Consider the following 20787-nt stretch of genomic DNA (forward strand, 5'->3'; position numbering starts at 1 on the left):
TGAATATGCAGGTCATGAAACAGACCTTTGGATGGCCTCTCAGGGAAACAAAGGGATATGTCAAGCAAGAACAGCTTCCCTCCAGGGTAATGCTTTTCTGGCAGAGATGGCCTAAACTGCCCTTTTTGATCATCCTATCAATACAAAGAAGTGTGTTGGGGTCTTACTTTTTTAAACTGGGCAGGTTTCAAAACCCTCAAATAATGGATTTAGCAGAAACATATAATTTACAATTTAATGTTAACAATGTAAATTTCATATTGAGTGCTACCTCTCCTCACCTGGGCTGAGACTAAAATGAAGCAGTTCCTTGGCCCTGTCCCCTTCAGTCCCAGTCCCCAGGCTGGGACCAAGCTCAGGATTTCCTTCCTGCAGAGTGAAAGGAGAAGTTGGCATGAACCAGAGTCCTAACATGGAACTGGGCAATGTCTTGGTCCCTCTACATCCAACAGAGTGTTGCAGATATTGTGTGTATCACTATGGGCTTTTTCTTGCCTTGCAAAGGTCTGCATTAGAGAAACCACCCTCAAGACACATTTTCAGTGAAGAAATCATGTGCTTAACATACCCAGAGAACAGAGGATGCATCCCTAAGTAACCCTCTCCTGAAGACAGTTTCCATAGGACAGACTTTTCTTTGAGTACTAATGATCTACCTTGGAAATATGATTATACAGCTTTATTCATGTTCTTCATGTAAGTAAAAGAATATAAATTATGAGCTTCACAGTCTGAGTCAGGGCAGAAAGGTAACACGAGAGGGTTTGCAAACTGGTTCTCCTGGTGGCTGCATCGTATTCTATAAATGCTGGTTTCAGTGCTGATATCATCAACTTAGACCTAATGAAGCAACATTGTGTAGAGAGAAGGGAAAAAAAGAGAGAAGGGAAAAAAAGCTTCAGCTTGGAAAAGAAATTTACTTTTCTTTCTTCTTGGAGACTCATTTTTTTTGTATTGCTCATTTAATTCTGTGGTCACTTTTCAAGATCTCCTGCAGGCGATTTTGCCTCCTCCCCTTCCCTGGGAAGGTGATGCAGGAATTTTCCAGCTATGTTCAAATACTGAGAAAATATGAAATTTAAAAATGAAAAATCTGTCTTTTTAAAAGGTGAGAGTCAGATATCTTTGCAGGGAGTTGCACGAAATGATGGATGAAGTTTGGAAGGTTGTTATGAACATGAGTGGTGCTGCTGCCTGATCTATTTGTTATGTACTTAATTTGTGGCTTAGCTTTAAATGAAGCTAAATGCCAGAGCTGTCAATCTAGCTCAGAAATGGTAAAAAATCTGGGATTCTGGCCGTAAAACTCATGTTGCTCAAGGCAAGCTGCATTAATAGTCTAAGGTAGCCCATCTTGCTTTTCCCACAACACACAGTCAGCCATTTGGGTGATGTATATGCTCCTGTCTACTGTAACTGTTGGTGATACTTCCATGTAGAAAATGCTATCAGAGTGACAGATATTCACTGCCAACACATCAAAATGGAAAGCCTTCTGCAATTCAAATAGAAATATCCTGGGAGGTTCTCAGTATGTTGAATTAAGGCATGAAGAATAGATCAAATGTTTTTTTTTCTTAGCTCAGTTAACTCCATGAGAACAGGACACAGCTGTGAGTCCCTTCAAGGCAGTACACTTGTCTGCCAAGTTAGAAGGCAATTATTCTTCATAAATCTGTCTTTTTAAATCCAAGCAGATCGATTGTCTCGTCCATCCCTTGCCTATGCAAGCACCCGGAAAGGCTCTTTTAGTACCACCTCTGACTAAGCACCCCTCTTTTCAGGAGAGCCACACCATGGAGGTGATGGAAGCCCTGGCAGCCCTGCATATTCCTTTACAATGGTGGATGTAAAGGTATGTTCATTTTGCTCACATTTTTTGTGCTTTAATCAAGTCTCTGTGCTGGTTTTAAACATCATCTTGGCTTTAGATATCTGACCTGTATGTAAAGAAATAGAACACTCCTAGAAATTTATTGTCTAGCTAATAGGCAGAAAAGTGTTGCAAGGAGACAGGGTGGTTTCCTTACGTGTACTGTCATGGTTGTATCAGTGTAGAGCTTCCAGAGCTGCACTAAAATTGGCTTGGTTACAAGACAGTCATCTCCTAATAGCCCTATTTTGCTAAATCACCCAGGCTCTGAAAGTCAAAATGGTTTCTGCCCTTCCTGGTGACCTGTAATCACGGGTAGACATCCAGCAGATCCAGTGAAAGCAAAAACTGTTTGGTGCAGTTGTAAGCCAAGCCTACATAAAAATATGTGCTCATTTTGATCAGAGTAACACACCGGTGATTTTCACTTTTTTTTTTTCCTTCTTTCCGATAGGGAAAATGCTTTTCAGTATTTGCAAAGTGCATTTTGAGATTGTTCTGACTACAGCCATTACTGCTGTGGGGTGTCTTCTCTGGCTGACATTTGGCCCTAAAACCCCAGTAAATGCTAGAAGAAAGTGAGAGGAGTTGGCATAAATTGTTCTCTCCCATGCTGCAGTGGCGCAGCAATGAAAGAAAGGGTGTTCATTTTAATTTTCTTTATATTTTATTTTAAAGACCATATTGATGTATGTATCTATGCTGTTATCATGAAACAAAGCAAGGAAATGAGATGTTTGTCCTTATTAACAAGCCTCCAGACAGAATCCAGCAGAAGAAATAAGCCAAGGAGAGATGAGGGGTGGGATGTGGTGTGGAACAGATTCAGCAGCAAGCCCTTGCCACGGCAGCCTGGAGACACACTCTAACTATTGGCAATTTAGATACAGGGGAAAAGTATGCTCTAGGTATGAAATAGTATGGGAAATTCTGCTGGCACTTAGGAATTTTCTGGTTTAACTCTGTTGGCAAAATAGAGCAGTCCTCTCGGGTCTTAGTCCCACCTCTGATCACAGTATGACCAACTTAAAAATTAGGTGAGAATGTCCACACCCTCATTCCACCGGATTTTGAAACTCTAGCATGGAAAAAACATTTCTTCCCTGGGTAACATGTCCTGTGCTGGACTATTCACCCTCATGATTACAGTATCTTGCTTGACCCCTCTGCTGCATCTCTGACCACTCTCCTTTGGCTTTTGAGGTGTATCTGTGAAGAGGTGAAGCACCTTCTGAGATGCTTTGTCTTTCTCTGTAACTAACCATGCTATTACGCAGCAGGAGGCTGCTCCCCTCCAAAAAAGCAAATGAAGAAATTAAACCTGAGCCAATATATTCATAATAGCTTCTGGGAGACTAAAAGGCCACATGAATCTCAATTTGTGAATCATTTCTGCTGCAAAAGCAGAACAAATTCACAAAAGTGAGCAGCTTGGCATTGGCACTTCCAGAACAGGAATTTGAGGGGGTTTTCTTTAATCCTGACTTTGAATAGACTTAGAGATTGACAAGGAATGATGAAAGAAAGAAGAATTAAACAACCTGGAAGCTGAACAGAAACACTGCTCTTATTTTGACCCATCTGTATTTTGTTGTTTATATTTCAGCTCCACAAAACTAAAAAAAACCTAGGAGCATTACTTTCTCAGCTCCAGAGGAGACCAGAGCAAATCCTGCTGGTGACTTCATGGGGATTTTGCTCCAAAAGTTGTGAGGTGTCAAGGGGCATAGAGAAGAAGGCTTTCACTTTTTCCCAGCATCTCCTCTGTGGTGTTGGACAGTGGAACTACATTTTTAAACCATGAAAATGTGGAAAACTGCAGCTGTGAATCCTCTGATAAATTACAGAAAACCAGGGCTAGAAGGAGTCACAAGGGCTCATTTAATTTTTTCTCCAGCCTCAAGGCAGCTTGTACCACTTAATAATCTCTAACCACCTCTGTCTGACCTGCATGTTAGGATGGTGGAAATTTCAATCTCCCTAACTGCTCTCCTTACCTGCAGGATTTTTTCTCCCACGCATGCTCTGAATTTTTGCTTGCTTTAATTCAAGCTCATTACCCCTGCTTATGGTAGACATCCATTTATGACAATATTTTACGTAGATGGAGGATTATGTTTCCCTTCAGGCTTCACATATTTAGGCTAAACCCCTATTCAGTCAGCCTCTGCTCCTGAGATATTTTCCACCTCTGCTTGGCAGCTGGGCTTTCTACAAGCTCCACTCCTCGAGACACAGCACATCACTCTGTCTGGTATGGAAGGGTAATTTCCCATTGTATGGGCTCTTCTCCTACTATATCCACACTAGAACATCTATGTTCTGCACAGCAACATGAAATTGTTAAATCATGTTCACTCTGCAATCCATAACCACCCTCTCATCTCTTTTTTTGGCAGCTGAACCCAGGCTGTGTTTGCACAGCTGATTGTTCCTGCCTGCCTCACACGCGTCTCTACTGAACCGCATCCTTTTCCCAGGCCTTTTCCCCATCTTTTCATCATTGTTTTGAGTTGTCATTCTGCCCTTTTCCTGCCCACAGTTCCCACCTGCTTTGCTTTATCCATAAGCTGACAGGCATACTCTCCGTTTCTCCATCATCTGAATGCTCAGCAGATGCTCTTCCCTTTAATTGACCCTAATGTTTTTGGACACAAAGGAAAAATATGTGATGCTTTACCTGCCACCCACTTTAGAGCTGTAAAAAGCTGAGTTTCAGAGAAACGGATTTAGTTCCCTTTGGAGCAGGAACCCCACAGCAGAGCTGGATGCCTTTTTGAATGATACAGTAATTCCTTCTTCCTCTCTCCAGTTGCTTCATGTCATGTCAAATAACTCCCGCACTTGCAAATGAAGGAGAGGATATCTGCTTATAATGCACACCCCTCTTGTGCACATGGAATGGCAATGGCATATAGGAGAGCCTTTTGCTTTGGAAGATGTCAACGCTCTTAGTAAACAAATTCTCTAGAAAATCATAGTTCACCACTGTGACAAGAGTCCTTGTTTGATAGTGTGCCATGGCAGTGCCCAATAACTTTGGATTGGTAATGAATAATGCCATAGCAGGGATCTTGTGGAAACAGGAGCTGGCACTGGACAGACCCCTCTCCCAATTCACATATGTCTTCAGTCAGGAGGTATGACTGGAAGGGCCTGGTCCTGTGCCAAACAGGACACTGGACATTAAAACAGCTCCTCTGAAGTTGTGATAATCTCCTTCTTGGTCTGTGAGTAGCCTGACAATTTTGGCTCTCATAGAACTGAATTCTCAGGTGATCTGCTGCTGTTACTAAGAAAAAGCAATAAACTCCTGCCTGTCTGTGGGTATGCTCTTTTACCAGAAAACAAGTAAAGGCAGAGTTGGTCTGGGGGATCCTGTGCAGAGTCTTGTGGAGCCCCCTGAGATGCTGAGCTCTCCGGGATTGCATGATGTCTGCCATAAACTAATCACCCAACACTGGCTCCTCCAGCAGTCAATTAAAACATGCCCAGTACACAGCCTGAGTACATGTGCTAGCACATAAACTATAAAAATCCCACATCTCCCTACCTGAGAGGGAGTCCCAAAGATTCAACATCTAACTGGGCACAGTAATGACTGGCTTTAAACTTAGGAAAATTAAAGGAAACTTCTGTGTTCGCTTGGTAGTGACTCAGGGCTCAGGGTTAATGTTTTCAAACTTGCCATGAAAAACATGGATTAGAAATATAACTGGTTAGGAGATTGAGGGTCTGTGTCTGCAAGCAACACATGAATCCCAGCACATGTGATATGGTCCACAAACAAACTGGGATTTTATGAACCAGTGGTAACACAGTAGACATGGTAATGGAAGCACTGTAGAAGGGGAACAGGTAAAACTAGCATATAACAAAATATTTCAGAAAAAGTCACTCCCTAGTTACACCTGGGGCATGAATGCTAACCTGAAACAATTGTACTCCTTTCTTTTATGCCTTCCCTACTAAGAGGTGTGATTTTAGATTTCAACTCACTTCATCAAATTATCTGTAGGGGCTGCTTTCTCTGCCTGGGCTGAATCCACCCCAGGAGGAGCTGTCTATAAGACCATGCAGCTCTGCCAAGTCTGAATTTGATCCACTATGCTCAGTTGTCCTACTAATGCATCTGTCTTGGGTCCAAGTGCTCTCCTGGTTTGAACTATAATTATCGTAAAACTAGATTTTTCTAAATTTCATTCCCTTGTAGCTTTTTATAGTTCTGTGAATTAATTATTCAGAGCTGTAGAAGTTCTCAGCAGTGCTTTTCCATAGCTTTTATGGACATGGATGCATTTCACTCATATAGAGCAGAGCATGCACTAGAACTTAAGTTGGGGACAAGGGAAAGACTTTGTCCAAATGTTAAACACGCTGAGTTCAGCACGTCCTCCTCTGACACCATCTTCTTGAATCTTTTGAGACATAGACAGTCTCTGAGGCTAAAAGTGTCTGTATTCCCCCCCTGGCTTTTTTAGGCTTTAAACTCTCCCTTTTTCTGTTACAGGTTGGTGCTACCTGTAGCACTGTGGGGCAGGTGGGGCTGTTGTAAGCTTGAGGATCAGTGTGGCTGCAGAGCTGAGCACTGCCAAAAATACTCCACATTTTGGCTGGGATAGGGGTGAGGTGCAGCTGGGGTGCAGTGGAGACTGGAGGACACAGACCTCTAGCCTGGAACCAGAAGCTGGGGAGAAGTCAGCAATCTTATTTTGCTGCTGAGATGAGTGGATGTGTGTTTGGGGATGGCTGGGCTCTTGGGGACATCTGAGAGGGGTGTCTCCAGGATGCAGGCTGGGGGAGATGTGTCCAAATAAAGCACAAAGCTTTGTTTGAATTTCACTCGAGCAGGAAGTTAGTAGGAATATTTGAAGGTCGTGGAGACATCAAATCACAGACCTATGGGACTGCTACTGGCACAGTTCTGGCTTGCTCTGGCCTGAGCAGCCCCTAAAGAAGGAGTGTGGACATGTGCCCACGCTGTGGTGTGGCTCACCCCATCTTCCCAGGGAGTCACAGCCCCTTCTTTCACTGGACCCTTTCCCCTGGAAAGGCCACTCCCACTGTGAGGATTTCCATCACGCAGAGCAGTGCAGGGAAAGGTCTGTGCTGCTACTGCCAGGCTCTGAGCAGGACTCTGGTTTCTCTGCATTTGGCTCTGCAGAGGCAATACAGCAGCACCAGCACTGAGATTGAGCCTCTTCTGCCTCCCACATCCTCCTTTGGGTAAATGCAGAGTGTGTACTTTAATTAGTGATGATACATGGGGGAGACAGGAGATCAAGCAACATTCAAATTAAGTATCTGCAGAGCTGGTAAGAAGGTAAATATGAGCTCCCAGACTTAGGGGATTTTTTTAGTTGCTTCTTTTGCCACAACAGTTTGAGTTTTGATTCAGAAAGCAAACAAATCCTTGTTGCAACATTTTTTTCCCACCAAAATGCACCTTTGAGGTCCACCTTCACAGGCCTCTGAGGTTTGTGGCACTGCAAAGCCCAGGGGGGGTTAGTGGGGTCCCCACTGCAGCTGGGACCAGGCCATTCTCAAGCACAGCATCCCCCATCCATGCTGCTTCCAAGCTGCAAACCCACAGTGAGGGTGTGGACTGCACGACAGCACCAGCCCTTCTGCAGCAGATCACCCCAGGACAGAGGAAACCACAGCAGTTTGGAGTTTTTCCTCAGGAGCAGAGGCTTCAGTGACCTGGTGGCTAGCCTGACTCCTCTCTGCCATCCCTTTGTCCCGTCAGGGGGGTGTGAGGGCACCTCTGCCCCCACCTCTGCACGAGTTTCTGTTCCCATGGTCAGGAATCACTGCTTGCAGCTCTGTACTTTGCACCACTGCTCATCTGGGACACCTGAACAGCTCACACTTCACACTGAGCATCCTCTTTCCTGCTGTCATGGACAGGCTTTCAGACTGAAAGTGGGTGGGAAGCTGAGCACAAATATTACACAGGTGCCAGAAGGATAAATGAAGGTTTATTGAAGAATAAATTAACCTTACATTAAAAATTTATTTTCATAAGTGCTAAACTTCATCTGTTTCTATATGACATTTATATGATTTTGTTTGCTTTTGTAAGTAATATGGTATTTAATTATTGGACAAAGCACGTTTCATAGCAAGATATGTTTTTTTAAGGCATTTTGAACTGATAAACACCAAGTATTCACACCCCCTTTGCTATGATTTCACTTCAATAATGATTTTGGTGTTTCAGTATGAGTCAGGCAACAACAGAGGAATTGCTGAAGAAATTTTGCTAAAAAACCTCTCTGAAAAAACAGTTATGAGTCAGAGGAAACACAACTGAATTTTACTGGCTCAGGGCTTACTTGGTTGGATCTGTAATTTCAGAAACCAAATTCCACATCTGGAGTTGTCTACAGTTTAGCTAATAATAGGATGTCTGTGTTTTTATTTCAATGCCACCACTGGGAGATAGGACCTGCCCTGAGGAAGGTGGCCACCGATGCCAGGCACAGAGAACCCCACTACAAGAAGAGATTTTCTGCAGTGATGACTCAAAAGAAGCAGCCTTTTTTTCCAATGGAAAAATGCATTGTCAGTGTGAAAGAAAAACATAATTAGCAGAGGTCAGAAAAGGAAGACACTGGAAGACCCCAAAAGCTCCAGATCCCTACTATTGCTTTCTGCTCCTGCCAGTGTAATTTATTAACCTATCTTTTTGTTACCAAAAATTAAATTTTATGTGCCATTAAAGGCTGATTGTTTCTGACAGGATTCCAAAGAAAAGCAGCAGTTGTGTCATTCTTGGGAGTTCATGTGTAGAAGGGCAGATACAAGCTCTTTGCCTAGCTGAAGCCAAACTGTACTTTAATTAATCAGTGCTGAAACTGTTATAGGAAAGGTGACCCAGTCCAACACTTTTAGGAATAGATCTGGTTTAGGAACTTATTGGGTGTTCTTCATTATTTCTCAGTCACTGTCAGCATAAAGGCATGCCTCTAAAACCTCTGTCAGAATAAATTTTGCACAGATACCACCAGCATGGAGTAAATAACTGAATTTCTCATACTTATCTGGATATAATTTGATATTAAACAGGACACCTGGTGTCATGATAATATAAAAAATTGGGTGGTGTTTGCATGGCAATTGGAGCTCAGAGGAGCTGCTGTGGCTCCAACAAGCTGTGCCTTTGAATGCTGTCAGGAGGATCAGCTGAGAGTGGCTGTACCTTGCCAGAACACCAGTGGGATGCTGATAATAACACAGTGTCACTCATTGTCCAGGATCCTGCCAGTGGGCTCTTTTATTGGATTATTGTCTGTTTGGAGAAGGCAAAAACTGTGAGCCTTTTTAGTTGCAAAGTTTCTGCCTCTCTCTGTTGGTTTTGTGAAAAAAGTGCATGTTTTGGTAGGGCTGTGGCAAAGCTAGAGCAGGATGCTTGGCAAGGCTAGAAAGCAGCCTGCCCTGGGGAGCAGTCCTGCCATTCCAGCTGGAATCCTCTAGGCTTGGCTGTCATGGGGTGAGCAGCCCAGCCAGGGCTCTGCTCCCTGTGTGCCTGCCACAAACCAGCCACTGTGGCTCTGTGGGATCTCAGAGTGGGTGCTCCAGATGGTGGGAAACACACATGAACTTTTCAGGCCAGTGAGTGAACGTGGTTGCATGTTTGGAATTAAGTGTCTTTTTCACTACTCGAAGTCAAAGCTTGAGGCAGGAGAATGGGGACATGCCTGCAAGAGCATGGAGGATCTGGTGATTATCTAAATGTGTAATCAATACCTCCATTTACTTACTAGTGTGCATTTGTCAAATGTCCAACAGTGTGATTACCCTATTTAAGTATTTTCTCCAGGCATAAAGCAACCTTTCTAAAATTACTAACTTTTTCTCATTGAAAGTGTTGTTAATTAATACTTTTAGTGTCCTCCCCTGTGATTTGCTTTCTCTTAATTACCAACAGGAGCAATACAAGAGTGCTCCACTGCCAGTGCCAAAATTAAAATGACTTTTTCCAAATTGCACTGAATGATCCACATGGTTGTGCCTTCAGGTACTAAGCAGAAGAGCTCAATCCCATGGGAAGTGCTACTCTATGAGGCACTCTGTTTTCACAGAATCACAGATTGATTTGGTTGGAAGGGACCTTTAAAAGTCATCTAGTCAAACCCCCTGAAACAAGCAGGGACATCTTCAACTAGATCAGGTTGCTCAGAGCCCCAGTCAACCTGGCCTTGAAAGTTTACAGGGATGGGGCATCCACCACCTCTCTGGTGGATGGGCCAGCTTCTCACCATCCTTATAAAACAGGTTTCTTTGTATCTAGTCTGAACACACCTTATTTTAGTTTAAAACCATTACCCCACGTTTTACTGCAACAGGCCCTGCCAAAAGTCTGTCCCCATCTTTCTATAAGACCATCTTACGTATGGAAATTTATTTAATTGCAAGGATTTCAGGGTGGTTTCATGCAGATGGGAGCAGCATGAGGACATGGGTGTCCCAGCAGTAAGGGTTGAGCCCTGGATGAGACGTGCAAACATGGAAAGAGCAAAGTCCCTTAACCCCAGGGTGCCAGGGAAGCAGCATCCTGATTCCAGGAGAATGCCCTGGCTTCTGCAGGGCTCTGGAAGGCATCCCAGAGCATGCAGGCTGGAAGGTCACTACAGTATCATCTTGTTGGCTCCAGCATCCCAGGAAGCACTGTCAGATTTCTTTATCTTTCTCTTTTGTTCAGCCATACAAAAAAAAGTGGTCTCAGCAAAACTGAAAGTTGCTGTGGGGAAACACCAGGCTTAGAATATTATTTTTCATTGCCCTGATAGAACAAAAATACTTGGCATTACAGAAGCATTGCAAGGCAAAAACTAATTTTCATTTAGATACACCAGTATATTTTTCATACTTATTTTCTGACTCTTGCATTCTCCTGTTATGTTTCAGAATAGAAACAAGTAACAGCATTGATACTCTCTGCTGCACTGAAACACTTGAGTCTTCTTATTCTACTCCCCCTTTCTCAGCATAAATTTGCCATGTTGAATGACAAAACCAGAGTTCACTCTGTTACATCTCACAGAAACGAGTTTTTCAATGGCTACTTCTCTCTGTGGGAACTCATCCATTTCAACGGCTCTCTGCTATTTTCTGCTGAGAGAAATTAGACATGTCATTTTCTGTTTTGAAATTGCTGCTGCTGCCAGCATGAGGAAATAGCCTGGGTGGGAATGCCAAGCCCAGGTGGGAATGCCAGGGGATCACAGGCAGAGACCCAAGGCCCTGCTGCTCTGCCCTGATGGTGGATATATCCTTGTGCAGAGACCCTGTGGGACAACAGGGCTGTTGGTAGATGCAACTGGAAATAATCATGAGCAAGCTATGGAGTATAGGAAATTCCAATTTTTTTTTTGCTAATAGATATAATTAAAATACCCCTGGTCCCAAATTTTGTTTGATGATGAATGCCAGCAAATACTGTGGCAAACATCAGAGTGAAAAAATCTAGCAAAACACCATAGCAAGAAATGAGGCTTTTAAATTTTTCCTTATTTAGCAAAGTCTTTCTCTTTTTGCATAAGGAACTTTAATATAAAAATCTTATCTAAAACACCTAACTTTAGTGTCTGACATAGCAACTGCAGCCTGGGAGGCAAAATCAGGTCCTTTTTAGGTTTCCACGTAATAAATGGGTAGACAACAGTAAATTAAAGGAAAACGTGTCAGTTTAATTCATAAATTCTTCACCTCTGTCAAGCCTAATTTTTTTTAATATCTCCACCCTCAGTCTTTCTATTATGGGAGAGAAAAACCACGCAGCCAATTTTCCTTTATGCTGGTTTAATTGTTGCTCTCTTTGACTTTGAAAAGGATACCAAGTGTTCTCATATATGTAAATGTGCCTGATGGCTTTGGCTGTGCAAATACTAAGGCCCCCGTAGGCACTGGGGTATCCCTGGGGCAACCTTAATACAAATGTAGGTAGAAAGTGTATTTTTGTATTTGTCCAGCTGTGCAGGCTCACATCTGCTGTTCTCAGGCTTGCTGCCAATCATTGCAGCTCTTACCATTTATTTTTCCTCGCAGGGGAAGAAAGAACCCAAGACAATCCTGCTAAGAGAAAGAAGAGCAGTCATGCAAAGGTGGACTATTGACACTATCTTTGTTACTTTCTTTTTTCATCTATCTGATGTTACTGACACAGTGGTAGGCATAGCAAGTGGGTTGCAAATAAAAAAGTATGCAAAAATTACATTAAATATTGTGTTGTAGATGCATTCTCTGAACACTCATTTTGCCTTGCTCTATGTCATATTATTCAAACTAGATAAAGAGCCTTCAGAGGAAACCAGTAGATTCCCTTCTCCTACCTCTCCCCATCCCACAAGGTCATCTGAAATAGGCCAGGGAAGTCCACTAGAAAATACTGCAGGGAACAACCTTGCTTTGACAGGAAAATGCATTGTAAAAGTCTATCTGCTCTTTTTCATTTCCAGTTTCTGTGATCCAGATCACTGGCAAAACCCCTTGGCATATTTGTTTCGGTAGTACATTAAACACTAGGTCTGCCTGTTCAGGTGATGCTGCTTGCCTGTACAGGAGGTAAGAACCATGGATGCAGCTAAGTTATGTTTGCTCCCTAAGTTATGTTTGCCTGGTTAGTCTGACTTGGAAATGCAAAGGAACACAAAGGGGGGTTACACCTGTTCAACAAAGAGGGAGCAAAGATTCGAGCCCCAGCATCTGGTAGCAAAAATGGGAGGCGTTATAGATGAGCATCCACAGGTTTATCACTGGAATTCAAAATTTATCAAAGAAAATAACAATTTTTCCCTCTTATTTCCCCAAGAACCTACCAACCAGCTTGGTTTTATCACAAATAACACTGGCTCATGTCTCCATTACTGCTCCCATTTGAATTTTTCAAAGTGATCCCTCATTGAGGGATTTCTAAAAACAAGATTAAAAGAGGATTTAAAAAAAATTACATTCATTTTTGAAATGTTGCTTTCTTCTTCATCAAACATACATTGTGAGGAAGCTCAGTCATGGAAGGGGTCTCAGGGCTGCTCCTCCGACCCCTCCTGCAAGGTTGTTCTGCAGATGGCAGGAGGTCCTTCCCAGGCAAAACTGCTGGCCAGAAGCTTCCCTTGGGAAAGTGCCATGTGCTTCCAGGACCAGGAGGGGGATGACCAGGATGATCATGTCCCCAGCTCAAAGCCAGAAGACTTGCTTTTGCTGTCACTGTTTCCAGAGGAGGCTCCTCTGGGAGAGGCAGATCAGAGCCAGCCTGACCCACAACAATCTTCCTTGCCAGATGCCTGGCAGCATCTGGAGCAATTTGTCACCTTCAAGGACACTGCCTGCACTTTCCATCCCAACAAACACGCCAGATATCAGAAGACCAATGGGAAAAGAGGACCTCAATCTTTAATCCTTGCCAGCATTTTCTTCCTTTGCTTTTTGGTTCTGGGCTGGCCAGGTCAAGTTGATAAACTGCTCATAAAAGGCAAATACCATTTTAATCTCTTCCTCCAGTTAATCATGGCAAACCACAGGAAGGCAGATAGTAATTCAAGATTAGCAATAGCCTTATGAAGCTCACATTATTACCAAAGAAATTTTAAAAGCCACACACCTCAAATACCTCAGTTTCCATCTAATCCCTTGATAATTAAACCCCAGATAGCAAAAAAACCCTCCACACATTATCTTCAAATTCAGCATAATTGGAATGATGGAAACGAATCTAATTTAATCCCCCTTTGTTTCTCACTCCTGACTGTGGAAACAGAATGAAAAGCAGAAAGAAAAATAAAACAAAAGGTGAGATGCCAGAACAGTTGTGGATTTAAGTTTGTGAAGGTCCATGCTGGAACATCATGAGATTATTACAGATAGGTTTAACAAATACACACCATCAAAAGAAGGACTTCAAATAAGCCAAATGTACCCAGTGGGACCAATTTTGCAAAATTTCACAGAATCAGAGAATCATTTAGGTTAGAAAAGACCTTTAAGATCATCAAGTCCAATAATTAACCTAACAGTGCCAAGTCCACCACTAAACCATGTCCCTAAGTGCTACATCTATGCATCCTTTAAATTCCTCCAGGAATGGTGACTATACCACTCCAACCAGGGCAGCCCATTCCAATGCTTGACAATGCTTTCTGTGAAGAAATTTTTCCTGACATACAAACCAAACCTTGCCTAGCACAGTTTGAGGCCTTTACCTCTTACTCTACCACTTATAATCCTGGAGAAGAGATTGACCTCCACCTGGCTACAACCTCCTTCCAGGTAGTTGCAGGAAGTGGTAAGAGCCCTCCTTTTCTCCAGACTAAACACCTCAGCTCCCTCAGAAATAAGAAATATTTTCTGATTTCTAGAAAGTAAGATGTATTTTCTAGATCCTTCACCAGCTCCATTGCTCTTCTGGGAAGGGAGAAGCAGCCCTCACAAATTCATTGCAGGAGTGGATGTGCATCTTTTTATCTCTGTGAACAGTTGTCAGCTTTCTATGGCCATTTTCCTTCATTTTCCCAGTGATTTCTGTAACTCAGGAACTGATCATTAGCAAGCATTAGGACTCTAAATCAACTGACATCTTGGTGGTATTTCTCTGGCTGTCTATCTGGATTGAACCATCTTGCATGCTGGAAAGCTGCAATTCTCGGTGAAAGAAGTTGGACATAAATGAGCAACACCTCATTTGGATCTTCTTGTGTGTTCCCCAATCGTTGTTGAATACAGATATATTTTCAGTGTTTATACATTTTTTTGTGGGATAATACACAGAACTTTAGAGGGCTCAAAGAGAGCAGCAGCTGCAGGCCCTTCTCAAGTACCCAGTGACCACAGAATGTCCCTGAGCCTCCCAACACAGGCAGCTGTGGAGACGCGTTCAGAGCTGTGCTGAGCCGGGTGCAGGGCAGCACAGAGACCCATCTGAGGATGTCCCCAAACAGAACACAGCTCTCACACTGCCCTGAACACTGCTGAACCCGGGCAGCCTGGAGAGGAGCCACTGCAGCCTCAGAAATGGCAGCAGGTCTTGTCTCCAAACCTGTCCACCACAGGACACAGGGCAGTGCCACAGTGGGAACCCTGCTGCTGCTGGGGCCACGTTAATAATGAAAGTGGGGCTGAGCACCATTAACTATTTTCTCTCGCCAGACCTGAGCCCTGAGGGCTGTAAATCTCGGAGGAGGCCTCAAGTAGGTGCTTGCTGTGTTGCCACCTATTCCTGGGCGGGGTGGTGTCGTCACCTGCGGCTGGCAGAGCAGCAGGAGAGGCAGGGCGGGAGCCACAGCGCCAGCCTGGAGTCCGGCCGGCAGTGCTGGCACAGGGAAGGGCTCGCTGGAAATCCTGGGGGTACTCACACATCTCCTGCCAGAGAATCCAGCTTCAAGCACGTGAAGTTGGCACCGACAGTCAGAGTTTTCCATTATGTGCTCCTGGTTGATTTGCTTCTAGTTTAAACTCTTCAGTTTCCAAGTTTGTTCTTTTCCTTGGGCTGACATTTTTAGTGTTTTCTTTTGAAACTGGCAGAATGGTTCAACTATTTTCCGAGGGCCTTGGAGAAAGTGCTTATTGCTTAGTAACATTTTAATCTCTGTAGCATTTTCTTCTCTTTGCATCAATGTATCCAGTTTCAAGGTATTCTAGCTTTTGAGTATGTGTGAAAGGTTTTGTTTCTTCGTGTATTTTTTGTTTGTTTGGAATTTGCTGGTTCATTTTTTTCTAATATTCCCCTGTCCCTATGAAAATCTGTTGGACTTAATGCAAAGATAAGCTTTGAAAAACTGCTTTGATGGTGGTGACATTTCTCTGTTTGTTTCTCCCCCCACCACCCCCGTTTTGTCGCTTAGATCTTTTAGTATCTTTTTCCTGGTGTGGCCTTGATTTCAGCTCTATTCAGTTCTTATCTCAAGACAGCACTGAATGTGCTCATGGAGTCTCCTACAAGGGGAGGCAGAGTGAAAGCTACTGATAAGGCACAGTGACAACTACATTAAATTCTCCATATATTTTTGACTTGAAAATGTGCTGGGCAGGAGCTGGGAGGGGGCGGGTGGGGAGGAATATCCTAACAGGAAGATTCACTTCTTTGTGCTACATGCCATATTTCTGAGCAATGTTTCCAATACCTCCCTCAGGAAGCAGATTAGCATCAATCCCTAAATCCCCTCCATTTTGTGATGGGGTACGCGGAGAGGCTCTGCAAGTTCATGTCTTGCACAGAGCAGTGAGGGAAGGGTGGGCGCCCGTCTCCAGCGAGGGGCACGGCAGCCGCCCAGACTCAGCCGACGGCACCAAGCGCGCCTGTGCCGCTCGCCACCCTGCTGGGGCCACTGCCGGCACGGGATGGGGCCACGGTGGTGGCAGGGGCTTGTCCCCTCGTCCCACTGCCCTGCTCAGAGGGAAGCGTGGGGTCCATGCGCTGGGAGGGCTGCGCTCGCTTCCAGCGATCACTGCTGCCGCCGTCCTCCGTCCGTGCCCGTGCCCGTGCACCCAGCACTGGGCACCTTCAGCCGCGCTACCTGCAGGGCAAGGGACCGGTCCCTGTCCGGCGTTCCCTTATTTGTTTAGGGGGTAGAAACCACAATAAACCCCTCCAAAAGAGCAGGAAAAAAAAAGCGAGGGGGGGAGCCCTCCAACATCAAAATCAGAACTTTTCTCTCCCCGCTGCCCGCGCCCGCGGTGCCGGTGGCAGCGAGCCCCAGCGCGGCGGGCGCAGCTCCCGCGGGCGCGCAGCCCCCGGAGCCCCCTGTCCGCGCTGCCCCCCCGGCCCCGCACTTCCTGCCCGCGGCGGCGGCCCCGGCGGGGCCGGGCAGGGCGATACCAAGTGTCCGGTGCGGCGGGAGCGGCGGCGGCGGCGGCGGCCCCTGCGCGGGGCTGGGCGCTGCGCACGCCGCGGGGCGGCCGCGGAGCGGCGGTACGGAGCGCTCCGCCCCCCGGCGCGCCCGCTGCCCCGCCGGGGAAGTTGCGCTCCGTCCCTCGCTCTCCCTGGTCCCTCGGCGACGGCTCCTTCCTCCCCCTCCCTCCCTCCAATGCGCCTCCCGCTCATTTCCTCTTTTCCTCCCCGCTCGCCGCCGCTCCGCAGGCGCGCGGCTCGCCCGGGCGCCGCCGCGGAGTTGTAGCTCCCAGGAAGCCGCCGCGCCCCCGCGCCGCCGCCGCCGCCGCCAGGCCGCCCCGGGACCCCGCTCCGCCAGCCGGGTAAGTGCCGGGGCTGCTCCGCCGCCGCCCGCGGAGCGGCGCGGAAACTTCGGCAGGGCTGCGGGAGGTCTGCGCGCTCTCCCCCGCCGCGGGGACTGTGGAGAGCGAAGCTGAAAGGAGAGGGGAGATTTCTGGCTTTTGGCGGGTGTATTTTCGGGGATAGAGGGCTCAAAACGTCCTGTTCGGACTGCGGGCGCGGGGCGCTCCGCGCATCTCTTCCATGCCCGAGGGGCGCGGAGCGGCGCGGCTGCTCCCTTCGCCGCCGGGAGATGCGGAGCGGATCCAGGCGCCCTCTGCGCGTCCGGGGGATGCGAGCGGGTCCCCCTCTACCGCCGCGGGCTGCGGTGTCAGCGCTCGCCTCGCCCCGAGCCCGGGGAATTGCCAGCGTTTCCCCTGCCCTCAAAAAAAGCCCCAAGCCGTGTGTATCCGTGTCCTTGTGTGTCTGTAGGTGTGTGGATAGCTGTACATCTGTCTGCGCATATCCCCGTGCAGCCGCGTGTGTGTTCGGCTGTGTGTGAGCCTCCCCGATGGTGAGGGGCATTTCGCAGCTCTGCTTTATGGTGGTTAATGGTTTACTCGGACAAGTTCCCGACGCATGAATGTTGCAGGGCCCTTTGAGTCAACTCCTACAGATCCGGACTTCCTATTGCCAACCTCCCCAAACGGCCTTTAAAAAATACTGGCGTTTGCTTCTGGTGAGTTGGCTATTTTGTGTGTCTGCTCGCCTGGGAGATGCGTGGGGCTGTGCTGGAGGCCGGATGGCTGTGGCCAAGGTCACCCCAGTTCCCTGAAAGCCGGGCAAAGGGGGACACCCTACTCCCGTGAGGTTGTGGTAGCAAAGGCATCTGCCAGCCGGGATTTGTGTCAGGCTGCTGGGGGACCTGCTGGAGCACATAGCTCCACACACACTAGCTGCTGAAGTAGGGAAAATGACAAGAAATAAGAAATAAAACAAGGCAAGTGTATTTACAAGTAAGTTTCTATGTAAATAAGTTCCTGCTCGGTTTGGGAAAAGGTCATCTAATACATTGTCAGGAATGAAAGTTTGCGGAGAAAAACAGCTGAGTGCTCAGTAGGTCTGTGTCTCCTGCTCATAGCTGGGTGATTTATACCTATGTGATAAAATCCTGAGCTTTTTCACAGGAATGCTTGTAGGCAAGCACTATAGCTGAGCATTGTCCTGTAATCCCATTCGCAAGTGAAAATCTGGTAGGAAGATCAAATTTTCTCTGTGGGAGGAAGAAAGGAGGAAATAATCACTCCCTCCCCAAAATATTTTCCATTTTTCCTAATGGAAGCCATTTGTCGTAATTTCAGGTTCAAAAGCTCTTCTTGCCCGAGATGAAATTTGAGTAAAGACTGGGGGTCTGTTTCAGCAGCCACTGATATCCACTGATATCATGCTGTCTTGCATGGGGTCCTCCAGCATTGCTGGGTACTTTTGGCCAGGGAGCAGAGCCAGGAGGAGACTCGCTGCTTGTTCCAGGGCTGAGTATCTACGTTGCTCCTGACCCCTCGACTCTTCTCAGGTGCTTGGATTGGGAGCCCTTTGATTCAGGTGAATGGATCTGAGTGTGTTTGACTTCATGTGGTGTGGTGGGGCTTGGGAAAGAAGGCAGATCATCTCACATTTTCCTTAGGCTCGGTGAGGAGATGCTGGCCCAACCAGCAGGACGCGCACCATCTCGTTCTCACACCTCTTTTCTGCATTTCTTTGTTTCTTGCCTTTCTCTGTGTAGAGGTGGAAATGTAGGAAACTGAAAGGGGAAAAAAATGGGTGCCACTATAGAGTGGCTGTTGCAACACTGTCCGAAGCTCTGCTGAGGAGTCAGCTCTGCTGGCAAAAAAAGTGCTTTTGTTGGCAGAGCTTAGTCTGTTCAGGGAATTGCTACGGTGCTGGAGTGGGGCTGCTCTTGCAGCTGGCTGCTTGCACCGGCAGGAACTTGTGTAGACAAACCTTTCTAGCTCTCAGCTGGGGCTGCCGCTCTGCCGATGCAGGCGATGCTTTGCTCGCTGCCGGTCGCAGCTGGCGCTGTGGTGCCCCCATTCTACCACCCGAGCTCATGGGCATGGAAGTAACCTGGGCCAGTTGTTGGGAGCTGGGGATAGAGATTAATTTGGAGCCTAAGCAACATTAAACTTGGATTATGCCTCCCCTCCAAAAAAAAAAAAAAAAAAAAAGAATGTAATCTGGGTTTAGAAATGTTGCTATTAAGAATACAACTAGAATACAACTAGAATACGACTGCAACGTGACTGTGATTTTATATTTTTTTTACAAACAAGGCAGCATTCTTTTGCTTGTTGATTATTTTGAATGCGGAACACAAGAATGCTGTAGACCAAGGGAACAGTGTGAATTATATCATTGAGCTTTTAACTTCTTTTTAGTGATGTGAAACTGTAAGCAGTGATGTTGCACTGTTTGCATGTGCAAGATGCAGTGATACTCATGGGAAGAGGATCTCACACATTTCCAGAGAACTGCTGGAATTTCCTTCAAGCATGACTTTTAGGTCAGATTCAGGAACAAATGCAATGTGTTTTCCAGTTAATGGAAGAAATACAGACCATTTTTGAATTTTTTTTTTGAATGTGTTTTCCATCATGTTCCTAGGGTGCTTTCCATAATGTCTATATGTGGGATCAGTTTCTTTGTTCATTATTTGTATTAGAAAATTGTGTCCAACATCTGCATCTTCATTGAGCTTAACTTGGACAGAAGTTAAATTTCTTTTGGCAAGAGGTTTATCTTATATTGTGTTAACTGTGTTACTGTATTGTGTGGGATCCTACCCATGGATCATGAAAGGATTTGCTTTTGCAAAATTGTTGAAGTTTGGCTTTAATGAACATAACTTGTTTTCAATCCATGCCTTAAAATTCTGTTGTTCCAATAATCCTCTACCAGCGGGAGAGTATAACAAATGCAAACAGCTATCTTCATTTTATCAGTCTTTTGCTGTATAAAAGGTTCCACAAGTCGGTTTTGTTTTGCTAACCTGCTAATTAGCCCATTGATTTCTGCATTTCTTGACTTACCCAGATAAATATCCTCTGCCTGTTGTCATGCTCTGCTAGCAAAATAATTGTGAATCCTTGAACAGTGGGGGCAAATACTCCATGAGGAGCTCCTTATTTTACCTCTCAGAGTCTGGAAGTGGATAGGAGAGAATTTTCAGCTGAGTCTCCTGGAAATGTGACCTTTCTGAAAGTCTGGTGTTACTTAATGACTGGGAGACCCACGATGACAGGGCTGACCGCAGGATGAATTATGCATTCTCCTGCTCTGATTGTGCTAGAATTAGAAGGCAGGGGCTGGGGAGGGAGAGCAGATCAGTCTTGTAATCTAAGAAATATTGGAATTCTTCTGGATTGCACTGCATGAAAGATGCCTTTATTATTATTTTTTAAAAACGCTGCTTATCTTTTGCACAGTAGGTTTGTAGATAGCTGTGAGTAACCAGTGTTGAAGAAATGGCAATGGTACTTGTGTTGTTTCAGTGTTTCTTGTCCTGTAGGTGTGTATCTTTTTAAAATAAAAGAAAGCAGCAAGTAGTTTAAGGAATTCTTCCTGGTGATCAATGATAGTTGAGATACTTGGAAACCCATGCCAAGCAGCATTCCATTCAAAAGATGCCAGCTACAACCTGGCCAGCCTTTTTCTTCCCTTGAGTGCAATGTATTTCCCAAGATTGAGCTGCCTGTATAAAGTGGCACAATCT

The 20787-nt window shown here is 45.6% G+C and overlaps 1 protein-coding gene across 2 annotated transcripts in view; it reads left to right on the forward strand.

Moving 5' to 3' along the window:
- The first annotated feature begins 1831 nt into the window (after positions 1 to 1831).
- Positions 1832 to 20787, forward strand: part of HPCAL1 (hippocalcin like 1) — a 78558-nt gene continuing 59602 nt past the window's right edge. The window contains exon 1 of one of the 2 annotated variants that reach the window (XM_033055781.1): positions 1832 to 1855. The gene's annotated coding sequence lies outside the window, so the exon portion shown is untranslated. Of the gene's footprint in view, positions 1856 to 17012; positions 17063 to 20787 lie in introns of those variants that run through there. The other variant, XM_033055780.1, reaches the window with a different exon arrangement.

This window comes from Catharus ustulatus, chromosome 3 (genome assembly GCF_009819885.2).
Source record: "Catharus ustulatus isolate bCatUst1 chromosome 3, bCatUst1.pri.v2, whole genome shotgun sequence".
Lineage (NCBI taxonomy): Eukaryota > Metazoa > Chordata > Aves > Passeriformes > Turdidae > Catharus > Catharus ustulatus.